The 17497-nt window shown below is 55.1% G+C and overlaps 1 long non-coding RNA gene across 1 annotated transcript in view; it reads left to right on the top strand.

Moving 5' to 3' along the window:
• The window catches only part of LOC128311080 (uncharacterized), an 88582-nt gene extending 73663 nt beyond the window's left edge, over positions 1-14919 (top strand). The window contains exon 3 of the long non-coding RNA XR_008289019.1: positions 14078-14919. This is a non-coding gene — a long non-coding RNA (uncharacterized LOC128311080). The remainder of the gene's footprint in view (positions 1-14077) is intronic.
• The last annotated feature ends 2578 nt before the right edge of the window (positions 14920-17497 follow it).

Here is a 17497-nt window from a genome sequence, read left to right as displayed (position 1 = left end):
GTCCACCCAGCTGAGCCTGAGGGGAGGGGTGTGCAGCGAGTGTGGGGAGCCTGGTGCCCGCCCCTCCCACCCACCCTCCCCACCTTCTAGATCTTTCCTCGCATCTCAGAAGGGCCAACCACCATTCCGCCTGCCCTGGGAGCTGTCTCCTCACCTCCCTCCTCACATCACTGAGCCTCTATCTCCTCCACAGAGGGGGGGACGTGACGGAACCTTCCTCCTGTGGGAGGGGCGGGAATCTCATCTCAAGATTAGCATTATCGACCTATTATTACTGCCAGCGTGACCATCAGACTACTTTGTGCTAAGTACGGCGAACCGGCCCAGCATGTGGCCAAGAGCCGGGCCCCCGGTGTCCGCGTGTTGAACTCCCAACTCCGCCATTTATCAGCCGTGGGACAGGTGAGCTACCTGCCCCGTGTGCACCGCACCTTCCTCATCTCGAGGGCTGTTGTGAGATTCAACGGGTGAATGTATGTGGATTCATTTGTTATGTGGACCGCGTGGACGGGGCCACAGCCCAGTGGGTGCTGGCCACGTGTTTTGTGTGTCGTGGCCGTCCCCCGCTGACCCTCCGACAGCCCTTCTCTGTCCTCTGTTAGAGCCTCTGTGCCTGGGCTGTCTGCCCGCTGTCCACCCTGGGGGCCTGCTCCATCGCGGGTCCGGTCTCTGCAGGGGAGAGACCAGCCCTTGCGCTGCCCTGTGCGCAGGGGCCTCACCTCCGTGTTGGCATCCGAAGGCTCCTCGGTAAACGGGGGCCGGAGGATCTGAATTTACCCCCAAACGCTACCCCCCCCACTCCCTGGGCCGCGTCGCCTAATGACTCCACGATGCTCGATGACCCCCTCCCAAATGGCGCCTGCAGAAGAGGCAGCAGCCAAGACCAAGGGCGGGTCGAGGGCAGGGCTGCTGCTTCCCCTTCAGTGCCTGGTACTCGGCAGACACAAGGGCACTGTTGGAACAAAAGCAGGCTGCACGGAGCAGTAGGGGCGTGATGTGAGCTCTGTCTCAGGTCCACGTCGAGAGGGGCGGGAGGTGCCGCAGCAGGGAAGGGAGAGGGGCTGAGGTGGCCCTGGGCAGATGGGGTCGCAGGGACACGGACAACTCCTCCGGGAGAAGAGCTGGGCTCTGAGGACCCCAGTGAGTAGCATCGCAGACAGAAGCAGCCGCAGAGACACGTTGCTCAGCACCAGGAGAGGAAAGCACTGGAAGGGCAGCGTAGGGGCCCAAGGGCACAGAGACCGAGGCCTTTCTCTTCCTAAGCGCTCACAAGCCTTGGGCTTTAAGATCACACACGTGCGGGGCGCCTGGGTGGCTCAGTCGGTTGACCGTCCGACTTCAGTCAGGTCACGATCTCACGGTCTGTGAGTTCGAGCCCCGGGTCGGGCCGTGTGCTGACAGCTCAGAGCCCGGAGCCTGCTTCGGATTCTGTGTCTCCCTCTCTCTCTGCTCCTCCCCCACTCACACTCTGTCTCTCTCTCAAAAAGAAAGAAATGTAAAAAAAAAAAAAATTTTTTTTTAAAAAGATCACATGCATGCATTACTTTGCTGAAAAAGAAAACGTTGGAGCAGTACTCCACTTCCTTCTGGAATGGCTTACCCCAGGTTTGTCTGTAGGTCGCGATGGTGAAGCCGTCAAGTGGGAGGGGCGCGGCAGCTAAAGGGAACCAGGTGGAAGGATGTCTATGTCCATCAGGACACGGACAGGCCAGCACCGCAGATGTGCTCGGACGGACGCAGGCCTCGGCACAGGCAAGAAGGAGACACAGGACGTCGGCCCCTCACAGTTTACGGGAGGCGGGTGGCGGCCGGCGGCCAGATCGCGGGTACTTTGCCTTCATTTGGAAGGATTTCGCTTCTTCCAATGAGCATGGATTTCTATTATAATCGCAAGAGTTTATGCCATAAAAATATGTAAAAATCGATGTTGAGAGAATAAATGTAACTTCACGTTCTTGCTAAACCACTACACCGCTCAAGAAACCCGGGGGGAGGAGCCGGGGGGGGGGAGGGGGGGAACAAAGGAGGGGAGGGGGGTCTGCTAGGGAGCAAGAGTGGGGCCAGGAGAAGGGGACCCTCACCAGCTGGCCGTCTCACTCTTCTGGTCATGGACTTTCACGTAACATGGCATTTCTGTTAACATGGAATTTCAAGTCACATGGAACTTCTGATGACACGGAATTTCAGATGCATGGAATTTCGGATAACATGGAATTTGAGATGCATGGATTTCAGACAACATAGAATTTCTGATGTATGGAATTTGAAATGCATAGAATTTGAGATGCATGGAATTTCAAATGACATGGAATTTCTGATAACAAAGATAATTGTTTTAGGACAATTCTGTCCCACAAAATATTTGGGACAGACTTATACTCTAAAAGTGTCCGTTGTTCCTCTGAAACCCCAGTGTGACCAGGTGTTCAGTGTTTGAGTTTGCTTACTGGCAGCCCTGTGTTGGGGAGACCTGGGCCCCTTTGAGAGCTTGATAGAAGCCGTGGTCCTTCTGGAAAAGTGCCCTGACCCCACTCTGCAAACAATTCCAGGGAAGTCATGGAACGCTCTGAACGTCTATCCCTGGGTTTAGCCCGGGGCTCAGCAAACTTCTTCCGCAAAGGTCCGGGTAGTAAATGTCTTTAACAAAGGCAGCCGCGGGCAACACACACACACACAGGCTGTACCACCAATAAAACATTACGGGAAAGTCACATTTCAGTTCCCATAAATAATTTCCGCGTGTCAAGGAAAATCTTCTCCTGATTTTTTTTTTTTCAAACCATTTAAAAATGTAACCACCGTCCCTAGCTGGGCGGGTCATAGTGTGCCCATGACTGCTCTCAAGCTCCCAGCGGGGTCTCCTCTTGCTCCCCATACACTCCTTCTCCCCATTCCTGCCGCAGCGCCCTCAGGATGAGGCGTGAACAGTTTGGGCGGTGGGGTTTTTTTTGAGAAAACGGTTGTCAGGGAAGGAAGGAGGGCAGGTCCCCATCTTTCTCTGATGACCGAACGACAGATGCACCCTCAGCCTTGGGCCTCCAGCACCAGTGCTACCGAGGAGGAAGGCAGAAGTGGTCTTCACCGTTGAGTGGCCCTTCGCAGCTGGCGGGAGAGGACACGGGTGTCCCGTGTGGCTCACAGGACGTTCTTGGTGCTTCCCGGAAGGAGGAAGGGGCAGAGACGGATGGCCAGGGGGTCCGGCACCATGGCAGGTCACAGGCAACTCTCCTTGTGATGCCAGACCCTGCCCTCGGCACTAGCTGGGTCCCTGGGGACACGCCTCCAACTGGGTGGTGGCTTTCTTGGGGTGTCCAGGAGGACAGATTAAGTGGGCCACCTCTTCTGCCTCTTTCTTGCCACTCAGCTGTCCTTGAGATGTTTGCTGACTGGCCGCCCTTCTGGTAGAACACACCAGCCACCGGCCATCCAGCCCGCTGTGTCGGACCCAAGGCTGGGGCCGTGTTGGAGCTGTGGCACAGGTGCCCCACACCCACACAAGGGGTGCGACCTCCCAATTCAGGGGGAAACACAGACTAGCTTGGCAAAGGGCCAGCGGGAGTAGCATGGCGTCTTTCAAGTTCGGTGCACCTCCGGGGGGAAGGAGGATCAGAAAGGGACAGGGAGTGAGGTTCTCACGAGGCTGGACGCCGTGAATTCAAAGGGCGGTGTTTGCCGCAGGACCTGGTTTACCCCCGTGTCCCCGGGGGCCTAGACTGCTGCTGACCCAGGGGAGGTGCTCAGCACATGTTGATTGAATGATACACGACATCATCAGCTCCAACATTCCGTTCTTGGCTGTATTGCCCTTAGAAAGTCTAAAAGCTCTTCCTGGGGTGCCTGGTTGGCTCAGTTGATTAAGCTTCCATGAGCTCTAGCCCTGAGTTGGGCTCTGTGCTGACTGTGTGGAGCCTGCTTGGGATTCATTCTCTCTCTCTCTCTCTCTCTCTCTCTCTCTCTCCCTCTCTCCCCCCGCCCCACCCCTACCCTACTTGCACCTTCTCTCTCTCTCTCTCTCTCCAAAGAAAGAAGCTTTAAAAAATAAATAAATACATGCTCTTCCTTTCACAAGACTTCGCCTTAGAAGGTGGTTCCCTTCTAATGCCCTTTCTGGGTAAGATACAAAGTGGCTATTTCCCCTCTAATTATTCTTATTTTTTTTTTTTTCACTGCCCTATCAAATCCCAAATCTGGAGACCAATCTCTCAGTGTGTTCATTGCCTGGACCGGAGTATCGGCGCAGCACCTGGAAATGGCCCGTATTTACGTCTCCCCTATAAACTACAAAAGGTTTTTTCCACACAGGATGTTTCCGCCCTCTCCTCCGCCAGCTCTGGAAAACCAAGGCTCTGCAAAGTATTTCACGGTGACTCCAAGGAAGACACAGAGGACACTTTGGCTCAAGCCAACAAGTGAGAAGAGGCTGGTTTTGTTTTGTTTTGTTTTTTGAAGGCTGCACGACGGAATCTACAAATTCGGCGTATGTTTTTGTTCACTCCCCCAAACCCCCCAGAAGGAGGCGTTCCGCGTGGGGTTGGCCGACCCGGAGGGATGGGGAATGGTGGAATCCATTACACCCGAATCACACAGCTAGAGGAATGAAAAGCGAGCCAGGCCCGAAGTACCCTGGGTAGCCAGGCAGGAGAATCAGTGGCCAACCGATGTGCTGAAATTTCCTTAAAGAGGGTCTTGAAAATCAACCTGTCAGGATTAGACGCTTGTTCTTCCCGAGTGATTTTTGAATTTTCAGGGGTTTTTCTTTCCCCCCGGAAGGAAATAATTCCATAGGTTCTTCTCCCCAATCAGTGGCCTGCCTTTGAAATTAACCATTTGTCTGGCTTTCACTCTGATTGGGATCATGTTCCTCCTCGGTCTCTCTGAAGTGCTATTTTTCTGGGTGTTACTCGCTTAGCCACACACAGTGTAACTTCGAACGGTGATGGAAAAAAAATTAGCATTTCCAGTGAACGGGAAAGAATGCATCTGATTTCAAAACGTGTACTTAAGAAAAAGTGCAACCAAATTGATTCTCCCAACTCCATAGGGCTTGTTCTGCCAAGCCAAACCTGAAATTCATTTTTTGCAAAGGGACAACTTTATTTATGATTCTTTGGAGGAAGGAAATATGAAGATCCAGGCACAGGAAGGGGAGAAAAAAAAAAAAAAGCATCTTGAGGATTTAATATAGCTTGGATTAATCAAAGCGCCTGCTTTTAAGCTGTGTGCCCCCACAGAGGAGTGAATTAATGAGCAATTTATGCAATGAATATATTTTTTTCTTTAATTATCTAGGTATTTCAGACGAGCGTGCTTCTTCTGACTTGAATTCTCCAGATACTTCTCTGAAATTTTAGCTTCACTTTGCATGGATAATTACCGCCTCCAGCTGTTCGGAGAGCAAATCTCAAGGAAGTGGAAACCTCTCCCAACCCCGACCCTCATGCAAATCAAGTGGGTTTGCTCGCCAGTCATCCTCAACTGTAGCCTGAATCCTTTTGAATGAAGAATCCATTTTGGAATTATCTTTAGGCCAGTGTCTCCTAGGTCGGCTTGGGGGAGAGGGGTTTTTAAATGAGAACGCGGACCCGGGACCCCGACCCTGGAGAGTCGGAACCAGCAGGTCTGGGGTGGGGCCCAGGAGCCTGTACTGTTTTTAAAGGTCCATGAACAGCGCGGCTAAGCCCCCCCCACCCCCCACTCTCCCCACTCACACCAGTTCAGTTAGGCAGGTTAGCCAGACGTTAGCAGGTTGGACGGCCTGCCCAGGGTCACCTCCAGACCCACGGCTGAACCCCAAAGGCTGAAATTACGGAAGCAGTGAGAAGCCGGACTTTCCTTTCTGGCAGCACAATCCAGACCCCCAAGAAATGTGGGGGGGGGGCCCTGGAGACAAGTCAACTTTGAGGTCTGTGTTGCTTCACAGGCCCCTGACCAGGCTGGCCCCAGCTCTCAGGTTCCATGATTGTCCCCGCTTCCAGGAAATGGGGAGGGGACAGGGGACACTGGGTGGGTGGAACCCAGGCTGTGGCCTGCAGCACGTCAAGGTCAGTCTTATCTCCCCCCTGCAGCTTTACCAAAATGGACAGTCAGGTTTCCAGAAACAATAGGTGGGCACCACCAAGAAGTCGGGAGCTATTGAAAGCTCTGGGCGGCAGATATCTGTTGGTGGTTGCCCCTTCCGCTCACAAAAACAATCCTGGATCTTACCTGAGTATGGGGGCAGGGCAGCGGGACTCCGACGGGGAGGGGGGAGGGTGGCCAGAGGTCGCATCTGAAGCCAGGGCCTCCAGGCCACCCAGCCGGCCGTCCTGGTGTGGGTTTCGGGCACTCTGGTCTTTGGACGGCCCCTGCCCATCCTCTCCTGGGCCTGTCCCCGACCAACCCCTCTTCTGAAGCCACAGGAGGGGACTCGGGGACCTGACCACCAGGGCAAGATGGGTGGAAAGACTGGATCCCTTTGGGGCCCTTCTCCCCTCTTGCCCAGCCCCTCTGGGTCTGAGGAGTCAGGACGTTCCGACAGGATCCCAGGTTCACGCCTTCCCACCGCGCCCCCCACTTGGGAGTAAAGGAGGGAGCCTGCTTCTGATGCAGGCTGCGACAGCCCCACACCGGCATCTCATCTCCCCCACGAGAACCTTCGGGAAGCAGAAACCTCAAGTTCAGGAAAGTACGAGAGCGGCCTCGCTTCCGGCCACCCCTCCCCTTTGCCACATTTCCATTAGCACCAAAATCACAGCCTCCAGGGCCTCCGAGGCTTCCCGGCTTGGATAATTGTTTCCTTATCTCCATTCACCTTCACCTGCAACCTGCATTAGACCCTGCTGTATAAAACGGCGTCTTTCGGTACACACGGCCAACTGAGTCCGGTGCCTGCCTCCCGGACCTCCACCCCGTGCCCACTCCTTCCTGTGTGTACTGGGCCCACGCCATTGTGACAGGGGGCCTGAGGAAGGCGGCCTCGTAGCCTCCCTGAGAATACGCTCCTGCTGCCTCGATGTCCCCACGTAGACAGGTGCTGATCTGGGTTAAGAATCGCCATCTCCTTGCCTTTCCCAAGCTCAGGCCTAATCAAAGTTGGACAGAGGGTTCACTAGGCTTTCTAGGAGAAAATAACAACCCGGGAGGTGTGCGAGGTCTCCCGCACAGGAACCCAGGAGATAACCAGTCCCAAATAGCAGGCACCCTGGGTATAGGAGAGCTAGGGACCTGTGAAATACCGCCTCTGTGCAGCTGTGACTACACCCGGGCCCTCAGCCTACTCTGCTAGGATTCTCTTTGCCCCAGTCAGGAGCAATCCTCATGCCCTTCTCCACCGGAGCCGCTGCCGTGCGTTTCTGAAACGTAATTCAGAGCTCACTTTTGGTTAAATGCCCCGTAAAGCAGTATCCCATCTCATCTATCAGCCAGTTTTAGACCATACATCTTCTGAGGGGAGTTTTATCCCAGGACCCATTTCTGGTGCTGTCTGCAACGTATCTGAGATGGGCTGCAGGCAGGGGTTGACCCAGACAAACCCCGGGGTTCATCAGGCTTCCCTTATCAGCTTAGGAATCGTGGCACTTCGGGCATTAATTGACCCTGGAGAACGTGAACAACGCATCCCACAAATAGGAAGTACACATAAAGACACATCTGTACCTTATTAAACGTAATAACAGAAACTCTCACCAGCTTGCTTAGGGAACTGGGGACCACGGAGGCAAGAGCCCACGACCAGACGGTGTTGGTGGATGTGTTACAGTGTGGAAGGCACCAAAGTAATACAGAATATTAGCAACACACACACACACACACACACACACACAATCCTTAGAAAACTATCGCACATTTTGGTAAAATTCCGAGGTCCAGAGAGGGGCCTGGATCTCCCCAAGGCGACACGCTTGAGCCCCTCATAGCGATTCACTATGCCTTCCCCGTGATGTGTTTTTCAGAACAAATTAGCACGGTGTGTGGTTGGTTTGTGTTTTCTCGTAAAGGAAATGTAATTTTATATATTTATTTCTGAGCGCTTATTCCTGGTTCAAAAACCAAAACATACAAAAGGGCGTGCAAGGGAGGCATCCTGTGGCCTCTCCCTCTCTCTCCCTCTCTCTCTCTCTGGCCTCCCCATCCCCCTCCTGGGAGCCAGCCAGCCTAGGGACACACTAGGTATATACAAGCTGATGCATACGTGTATATTTTTTCCTTTTTTTTAATAAACACAGATGGTAGCATGCACTATAAACATTGTTTCCCCTGCCGTGGCTTCAACAATGTGGTGACGCATCTCCTCTCGCTGCACAATGAGCCTCCGGGTTCTGTTTTTAGTGCCACACGGTAACTCCGTTGCAAGGAAGGAACGGGGCTTATTTAACCAGCCGTCCGCGGCAGGCATCTACGTTGTTACCAGTCTGTTTCTATTACCAACCACTCGGCAATGAATAAACCTGTGTATTCATCATCCCCGGCCCCGTACAGGACATCGGAAGGATAAATTCCTGGCAGTGCAATTAGCAAGGGTTTTAGAATGCTGTTCACATGTGTTTGTGATGTTCCTGTCCCAAGGGGATGGAGGTCTGGGCCAAGAAGGTCAACGTCAGGGGACATGAGCTCCAAAGAGTTGCGTTCTATTTTCTCTGTTTCAAGAAAATGCCTCTCCCCCCGTCTCGATCTTTGGGAAAACAAAACAACCCAAAAAACAAAAACCGGTAATTCAGCTGAGCTGCACACACCCCCTGCCTGGGTTCTCCGTGAATTATGGATTTTTAAAAAGATGGGAAGGGCGGTGAGATACTGAATTTCCAAACTGGTTTTATCTTACTTCACTGGAAGTTCACCTGCCGCGGCTGCTGCTTGAGGCGATGGCGTGCGAAGCGGCATCCGGGGCACGTCTCGGGGCCTCCTCACCATCGGCCGGTGGGTTTATGCGCTCCTGAGAAACACGAGTTCTCCGTGCTTCCTGCTGACGGGGCCGCTGGGGCACACAGCCTGCCTGCGTGTCGCTGTTTGTAGGAAAACAGGAGCCCCCGCCTCAGGCCCCACCACGGCCTAGTGGGAGCTGGAGTTGCCCAAAAGACCCAGGGTCTCCTGGACCCCCAGGGGTCCTGCTGTCGCGAGGTGCTGTCCTGGGCCGGGTAGCCACAAAGGAAACACTTTAAAAAATAAATATATATTTTTAACGTTTATTCATTTTTAAGAGACAAAGTGTGAGCGGGGAAGGGGCAGAGAGAGGGAGACACAGGATCCGAAGCAGGCTCCAGGCTCCAAGCCATCCGCACAGAGCTCGACGTGGGGCCCGGAACTCACAAACCGCCAGATCATGACCTGAGCCGAAGTCAGACGCTCAACCGACTGAGCCACCCAGGCGCCCCTCAAAGGGACCACTTTTGAAGGTGGAAAACATGGGCAGTGACTCAGAAATGCAGCAGGTCTGCGCCCCGATTCAGAAGCCGGAACCATCTCTAGGAGGCCGTCACGTTAAGCCACCAAGCATGTCCACGCAGGAGTTCTGCACAGCCCACGGTCTTGAGACTCACGCGCTGGGCCATTTGGCCTTGACTGGAGACGTTTTGGGTCGTCAAGACTTGGGGGGAGGAGGGGAGCTGTTAGCATCCTGTTGGGTAGAGGCCAGAGAAGCTCTATACACCCTACAATGCCCCCCCCCGCAACAGAGAATTACCCCGCCCCAATTACCAATAGTGCCTTGCTTGCGAAAGCTAGCCTCACCCCGGCACTGAGACGAAATCAAGATGGTCGGGGGACCAAATGCTATCTTTGAAAGGCGGAAGCATCTGGTCCTCTCCCCTGAGGGCGGGAGGCATCCCGGACCCACCAGAAGGCCCCCACCGAGCACCCCACCCCCATCTCCTAAATGTCTGTGCTGCGAAAAACGTACACATCAGCTCAGAGGGGAAATATATGAGAGAAACAGTATCTCCGTATTCTTAACAATTCTTCTCCTCTGAGCTCAGAGAGCTTTTCCAGGACAACGTTACTTTATATTCCTATAATATAATGCAAGAAAGATTGCTCTTCTCACTTTCCAGATAGACATATTTTCCAGAGAGCTGTTCCTGACAGCTAGTTAGTGGCAGAACTCCATCAGAATCGATAAGTCCTGAATCCCTTTTTTTTTTTTATTTTTACAAAATGAAAACAGCCCTTCTTTTTCCGATTATAAAAATGATACATGCACATTGTTCCTTAAAAAATTCAAACAGTACAGAAAAACATAAGGAAGAAAAATAAAAAATTACCCAAATCCTTTCACCAAGAGATAAACAAACGTAGACATTCTGATACTTATCTTTCCAGCCCTGTCTGCGGGAGGGTGTGCCCACATTTTACACACAGCATTCCTCCTGTTCCAGGCTGCCCCCACCTGCCACTGACATTCTGGGCTGGATCATTCCCTGCCGTGAGGCCGTCCTGGGCATTGAAGGGTGTTCACCGGCATCCCCGGCCTCTACCCATTAGATGCGAAGAGCATCTCCCCACCCCTGGACTGTGAGAGCCAAAATGTCCCCAGACATGGCCCAATGTCCCTGGGGCGGGGGAGGGGGGGCAAGGCTGAGCCCAGTTGAGAATCCCTGAGATAAACGGTATCATGTACCTACAGCTCTGTGTATACCCAATGTTTGGAGGGAGAGAAAAAAGGTTATGACTTTTGTGTCCTTTGGTATTTAGCATTAAAGGGGTGGGGGGTGGGGGAGGTCTGGACCAGCCTGATATTTGCGAGGTCAGGGCTTCAGGTAGCTTGCTTGACTTCTCCCGGCCTCCCTTTCTGTCGTCTACAAAAACAGCGATAGGGCGCCTGTGTCAGGAATGACCCCAAGGTTCCATCCAAAGTTGTCCTTTGGGTGGTCTCGCTGTGTACCTAGCTCTGTGCATCCTGCGGCAGGAACATCCCCCCCCCCCCCCCCCCCCGCCCCCGGACCGGAAGGAGGTTGGCCCCTTCCCAGGAAGGACAGGCCGGCTGCAGGGTGATTTATTCCAGGCACCGAGGCAAGAGGGGCAGCAGGTGCCTGGTGCAGACAGTGTCGTGAGCTTCTGTTTGTGGGCTTTGTTTTTAATTCAATTCTTTTGGAAAACAGATAAGCACACGTCTGCTTCAATCTACTGTGCTAGGTTTTTTCTTCTCTTGTAAACTTTGGTTTCTTTTGAGCTTTAGATATTAAAAAAAAAAAAGACAAATGTATGAGATCAGTTGGAGGTTTAAGCAAATTGGTTTATTCCACTGCCGGGGGAATTGGGGTGGATGAGTCACAGTCCTCGGCTAGTCGGATTTTTACAGAGTAGCGTATGGTTTCGATGCTGGTGAAAAGCCTCTGGGTCCTTGCTCTCCCCGCCCCCACGCATGCCCTTCCCCCACCTCTGCGCGCACTCCCCTCATCCTGGAAATGCAGAGCCCAGCACTGGGCGGTCAGGGCCATGTCTGCAGTCGGAAGCGCCCCTCCCCTCACCCATCCCAGCAGGATTTGGCTGAGCCGCTGACTGCTTCACAGAATGACCCCCACTCCTTCAAACATCAGTGCGACCCCCTGGCCTCAGGATAACAAGCACAATTCTTTCCAGGGCCCACAAGCCCTGCCTGGACTCCTCTTTCCCCCCTGCTCACCTGGCCTTCCTTGGGTCCTGCCTGCTCCCTCGGTCCCCTCCCACAGGGCCTTTGCACATGCAGTCCCGCCTCTTTGCCTGGTAATGCCTCCCCGTCCTTTGGGCCTCGGCCCCACGTGGCGTCCTCTGGGAAGGAAGGGACCAGCCCCTCTGTTGCACATCGTTGTTGGTGGCGATCTGACATGTGCTTCTGTGTTTATCCAATGAGTCCTGTTGGGCCACAAGCGCTTTGAGGGCGGAGGCCCTAATTTTGCTCAGTACTGTATTGCCAGTGTCAGTGTTTCACACAACGCTGGGCACAGTCGGTGAGCATTTGAAGGAAGGCAGGCAGGACGAAGGGAAGGCGGGAGGGGAGACCCCTCCATCTTTAAAAGCGTCATTTTTTTTTTCTTACCTTTAACATCCCAACCTTCCACATTCAAGTGGCTCGCTTGAATATCTTCGCTCTCTGCCTGCCCCCTCCACCCCTCCTGGGGGCCCGAGGTGAACATCTCCCATGTGGGCTGGGGGGGGGGGGGGGCACGTCCATTAAGCCACCTGCGATGGCCGTCCGCCATCCAGCACGTGGGAGGAGGAACAAGTCAGCGTGTCCCCGGCACGAGGGACCGAATGGCCCGCTCCAGCCTTTCCGAGGGGCCGTCCTCCGCCCGTAATGGAGAAATTATGTGAGGCGTAATTTATAGTAAAAATCAAATGAACGTTAATTCTGGTGAGTCACCCATGCAGAAAGGGCACCCGGTGGCTGTGGACATGGGCTGCGGCTGAGGACAGCTAACCGTTTAATCAAAGGCAGAGAGGACCACAGTGTACATTGTGGTGCCTGAAGTTCGGGCTGGCGGGTGGGTGCTGCTGTCCGAGCCCCTTTCAGAACTCTTCCCAGAAGGAAGCTGGGCCTCAGGAAAGCGGTGGGGGGGGGTGCCCCCCACAAGTTCCCCAGTCTGGGTCGTGGACGGCAGGCACCGCCCTCACAGCCCCGGCCCGGGCCACAGGCATCACAGCTCGTTGTGAAGGACCAGGCCGCAGATGGCTCCCCATTCGCAGGGGAGTGCGAATGCCCATGACGCGGGCACGTTCTCTTTCTGAGAAGATGGCATCGGTCCCAATTCACCTCAGATTACGAGAACATCTTGCCTTTTGAGAAAGTGAACCACGTCAGGGGAGTATGGAGAGATAATGTGGGGGCAGACGGGGCCTGCCCTGATTCTCCTTCTGCCCACAGAGCGCCCTGGGTTTTCTTCAACTTCTGCAAGCCACTGCCAACGGCTGGGCAGGCCGGGCCCCACGGACACTCAGGGCCACAGGGACAGGGAGGCTCTGGAACCAGCAGTTCAAGCCCGAGGAGGCCTGGGCCTTTCCCCCGAGCGGTCCCGGGCGCACACACTGGGAGCGGGGGCTCTTCCGGGGCAAGAAAGCCCAGCCGCCCTCCTGGGCCCTGCCTCCGTCCCAACACTGCCCCTCTGGCCCACACCCTGTGTGGTCACAGCCAGGGCCCCGGGCGCCTCCCAGACACCAACTCTCCTGCCTCACCGTGCGTCCAGCCCGCCAACCTCCTCCCTCCCATCCATCTCACCCACATGATGGTGAACCTGGACACTGGCCAGGACAGGGACGACCCCGGCAGGCAGAGGGGAGCAGCCCCCGCCATGCAGCCTGCATTCAGGCAGAAGAGGAACCGCATACATCGTAAACACGCACATGCTGGGAATCACGGCACAGAGAGAAGATCGGGATGGGGGGTGGGGGTGGGGATCCAGGGCCTCCGTGGGCGTGCGGTCAGGGCGCATTTGGCCTCAGTTCTCTGTGTAGCCCGGAGCTGCATACAGGAGGGCCTGGGGCCTTGCTTTCTGTTTCTCAGCGGCTGGGCCACACACACCTGTATTTTATTTATTTATTTTTTTAATTTTTTTTTTTCAACGTTTATTTATTTTTTTGGGGACAGAGAGAGACAGAGCATCAACGGGGGAGGGGCAGAGAGAGAGGGAGACACAGAATCGGAAACTCACACCTGTATTTTAAATAAACTTTCGGTGCGCCTGGGTGGCTCAGTCCATTAAGCGTCTGACTTCCGCTCAGGTCATGATCTCACGGTTCGTAGGTTCGAGCCCCGCATCGGGCTCTGTGCTGACAGCTCGGAGCCTGGAGCCTCCTTCGGATTCTGTGTCTCCCTCTCTGCCCCTCCCCTACTTGCACATGCCCTCTCTCTCTCTCAAAAGTGAATAAACGTTTTTAAAAAGTAAGTAGGTTTTTAATTACATTTACAATTAATTAATTAATTTACAATTAATTAGATTTACAAAAAAGTTATGAAGATGGGGCAGAGTTTCTGTGTGCTCAGCACCCGGTTTCTACTACCGTTATGCTGCTGTGGTCGTTCGTCACAATTCATGAACCAACATTGACACGTTATTAACTGATCTCAACTCCACGTCAGTTATTCGGATCATGGGTGGTTTTTACCGAATGCCCTCTTTTTCTGTTCCAGGATCCCACCCGGGACACGTTACACGCAGCTGTTACGTCTCCTCTTGGCTGGGAGTTTCTCAGATTTCTCCGGTTTTTGATGACCTTGACCATTTTGAAGGGTGCTGGTAGGTATTCTATAAAATGTCCCTGATGTTTGGTTGACGCTCGTATTGGGGTGACGGATGTGGGAGGAAGCTCACAGACGTGAAGGTCTTCTCGTCCTGTCTGGGGCTGTGCGGGCAACGGGACTGTCACAGACCACGTGAGCCTTGGCCCCGGCGGGTGTGTGGTGCCCACTGTGGCCAAGGTTCTACTCTGCAGACTAAAGGGATGTGTAGTTACGTCCCCGCTTCTTGAGGGGCATTTACCTGAATTCTTTGGAATTCTCCACACAGGGGATTGGTCTTTCGTACCCATTTCTCTGATTTCCGTTATTGACAACCGTGTAGACTCATGCATATTTATAGTATACACCGGGATCATAATCCAGGGCTAGCTTGTGAGTCAGACTCTGCCACTCGGGGCGACTGGGAGCACTTCCGGGGGCTCCCGTGTCCTTTGCCGTGCCGCCATTTTGGTTTTGGAGCACTTCCTCACCTTCCTGCCGCGACACTCTCCCCGGCTCGTCCGCAGCCCTTGCCTCAGCAGGCCCAGCAACAAGCTCTCGTTAACAAGAAGCCTGCTTGCTTCTACTGGACAAAGAAAGGCGTCAGAGACCAAAGTCTGAGGGTGGGACACGCCTGCTGCTGGGGGAGTTGTTGTCCTAGGGCTTCCAGGGCCCCGAACAGAGAGCTAAGGAGCCGTGTATGTGCACTTGCCCACGATGCACACTGATCCAGAGCTACTCCTTGAACACCGAGCGGCCGCACTGGGGTGGGCAGGGCGGGGGCGGGGAGGATGCTGGCTGTGCCACCGTCTGGGTGCAGGGGAACACTCAGAAGGGGAGGGGGCCGGAGCTGGACCAGGACGCCCTGTACACACACCCCCAGACCGTCTCCAAAGCCACTGGCTTAGAGCCCTCCCTGTGGCACATGCTGTCTGGTGGCAAAGTCCCCGTTCTTCCCTCCCTCCCGTCTCCGGGGGGCCTCCCGCCACGCCCTGGGCCTCCTCGTCCCATTTGCCTAGGCCCCCTTCTCTGCCTGGTACCTCACTGGCGGGGGCCACCCAAGCCTGGCTGTTATAACCGGGGGTGGGGGGCAGAGCGGCCCAGGGGCCGAGTCTGTCACTAGAACACCCACCCCCCATTCCACGCTGATGCACACCTCGCGCCTCCCTGCAGAGCTGGGCTCCAGGGTGTCCTCAAGCCCAGAGGACTCCACATCGGCTCTGCTGTGATGGGGATGGGTGTCAGCTTCTCAACGAGGTCTGTTCACCAGAACGCACTTCCTCTACCGGGAAGGAGGCATCTGACTCCCAGCACGCTCTGGGCCACCTCTCACTCCCACGCCCGTCCCACGCCCAGAGTGTCCCCTCAACTGTCAGGAAGCCACTCTGCACTCGGGATCTTTTTCAGTTGCCTTTTTCATCTTTCTGCCCTGTCCATCCATCCGTCCAGCCAGCAATTATATCACCTAAATGCCTGCGCTGTTCCAAGTATGTGAGAAAGACAGGCCCTGCCCGTTGGGGTTCGGCTGGCCGGGGAAGCCAGGCATTAGGAGGATAAGTTTTAAGTTCCACGTTCTGGCAAATGCCATGGAGGCAAAGAGCAAACTGTAATGGGAGAAGATTGGGGGGGGGGGGGGGAGAACCTGGTTTGGCCTGGGTGGAGGCAGGGCATCGTGCTTCCCGAGAAGCCCCCCAGCAGCAACCAAGGGAAACTGAGGAAGGCAGGTGAGCCACAGCCCCGCGCCTGCCTCTAGGACACCAGCAGGTGCAGAGCAGAGCTCTGTGAAGAACGGACACAGAGAAGGATGTTCATCCTACTCATTCTCAAACATCTACTTTTTTGATAATTTTTTAAAAAATGTTTATTTATTTTTGAGACAGAGAGAGACGGAGCATCGGCAGGGCAGGGACAGAGAGAGAGAGAGGGAGAGAGAGAATCCCAAGCAGGCTCTGTGCTGTCAGCGCTGAGCCCAAAGCGGGGTCTGATCTCACAAACTGAGATCATGACCTGAGCCGAAGTTGGACACTTAACCGACTGGGCCCCCCGGGCGCCCTTCAGTTTCACACGTTGATTAGGCACCTACTGCATACCACGGGAGGAGACCAAGCTGGAGAATGTAATAATCCTCAGGGCAGCTATAGCCCTCATCCTGCAAGCTCACAGACTCTATGAGGTGGGAGCAAACACATTACTGGCAAAGGGACAGAGACGACAGGGGCTGTGATGCCAGTGACAGCTGGATGGCAGGGGGTGCTCCCTGCAGGCGGGAAGCCAGGGTGAGAGGGAGGCAGACCCCAGGGAGAGGAGGAGCAGGCCCGGGTCCGGGTCCTCAGGCAGCTGGGGCCAAACGGCATGTGGGGCGTGTGGGGGAAACGCAGGTGGTCAAGGCCAAGCTCAGAGCGGGGTTGTGTTCCAAGTAGCCACCGGAGGCTTGGAGCAGAACAACAACACGGTCGGTCGGTGGCCTCTGGCCACCACGTGGGGGACCCGCCGGGGGAGTTGGGCCTCTGGGGGGGGGGGGGGGGACAGGCAGACGGCGTGGCCTTTCCCTTGTGTGGCTCCCCGTGTCTCGCCTCCTGACCGCACAGCCCGTGGGTGCAGCACTCCTCCGAGCCTTTCAGGAAAGCCTCCACCCAACCCTCTGAATTGAGCACAACAGGATTGGGGGGGGCCCTCCGGAAGGACCCGCATCATCACCTCCCACCCAGGGCCGTGCCTCACACACCCTTCCCTGACTTCATGACGTGGCCCCAGGGGCTCCTGCCGCCCCTCCTCCCGACCCTGCCCCACGTCGGAACCTAGGGTGCTCCCAGATGGACAAAGAAGTCACAGGACTCCGGCGGCCCCTCTCTGCACCCCAAGGGCTTAGGCGACCCATAAGCCAAAGACCCGCGTGACACCTTTCCAAGTGGACCCCATTCAAACACGCACACGGGGACCTGCCTTCCAGCCGGCTTCCCTTCCCGGTCCAAAGGCAGCGCTGTTTACTTTGAAGCAACGGCCTTCGAACGTGGGTTTGCCGGGGCCTTGGTGGCAGGCTCCGAGCACCACGGAAAAGAACTTCATCACAGCTCTGTCGTGGCCTCACGCGCTGACAGCCGGCCTCAACATTTCATCTTCTGAAGGCTTCTCCCCGAAGGTTCTGTCGCTACCTTGGTTTGAGTGGCAGCCACACGCCATGGTGCTGTTGTGCATGGGGCCCCGGGAGAAGAGTCTGTGAACGATTGCCTAACTCGAGTGCTACGACGATGGGGGGCCCCCCGCCCAGTTCTGAACAAAAGCTGCAAATCAGAAAGGGGCTGTCAGCTGGCTCCTGAGCCGAGCACGAGGCTG

Source organism: Acinonyx jubatus, chromosome A3 (assembly GCF_027475565.1).
Source record: "Acinonyx jubatus isolate Ajub_Pintada_27869175 chromosome A3, VMU_Ajub_asm_v1.0, whole genome shotgun sequence".
Taxonomy (NCBI): domain Eukaryota; kingdom Metazoa; phylum Chordata; class Mammalia; order Carnivora; family Felidae; genus Acinonyx; species Acinonyx jubatus.
The sequence above is the reverse complement of the archived record's forward strand: the minus strand, read 5'-3'. Positions and strand labels throughout refer to the sequence as shown.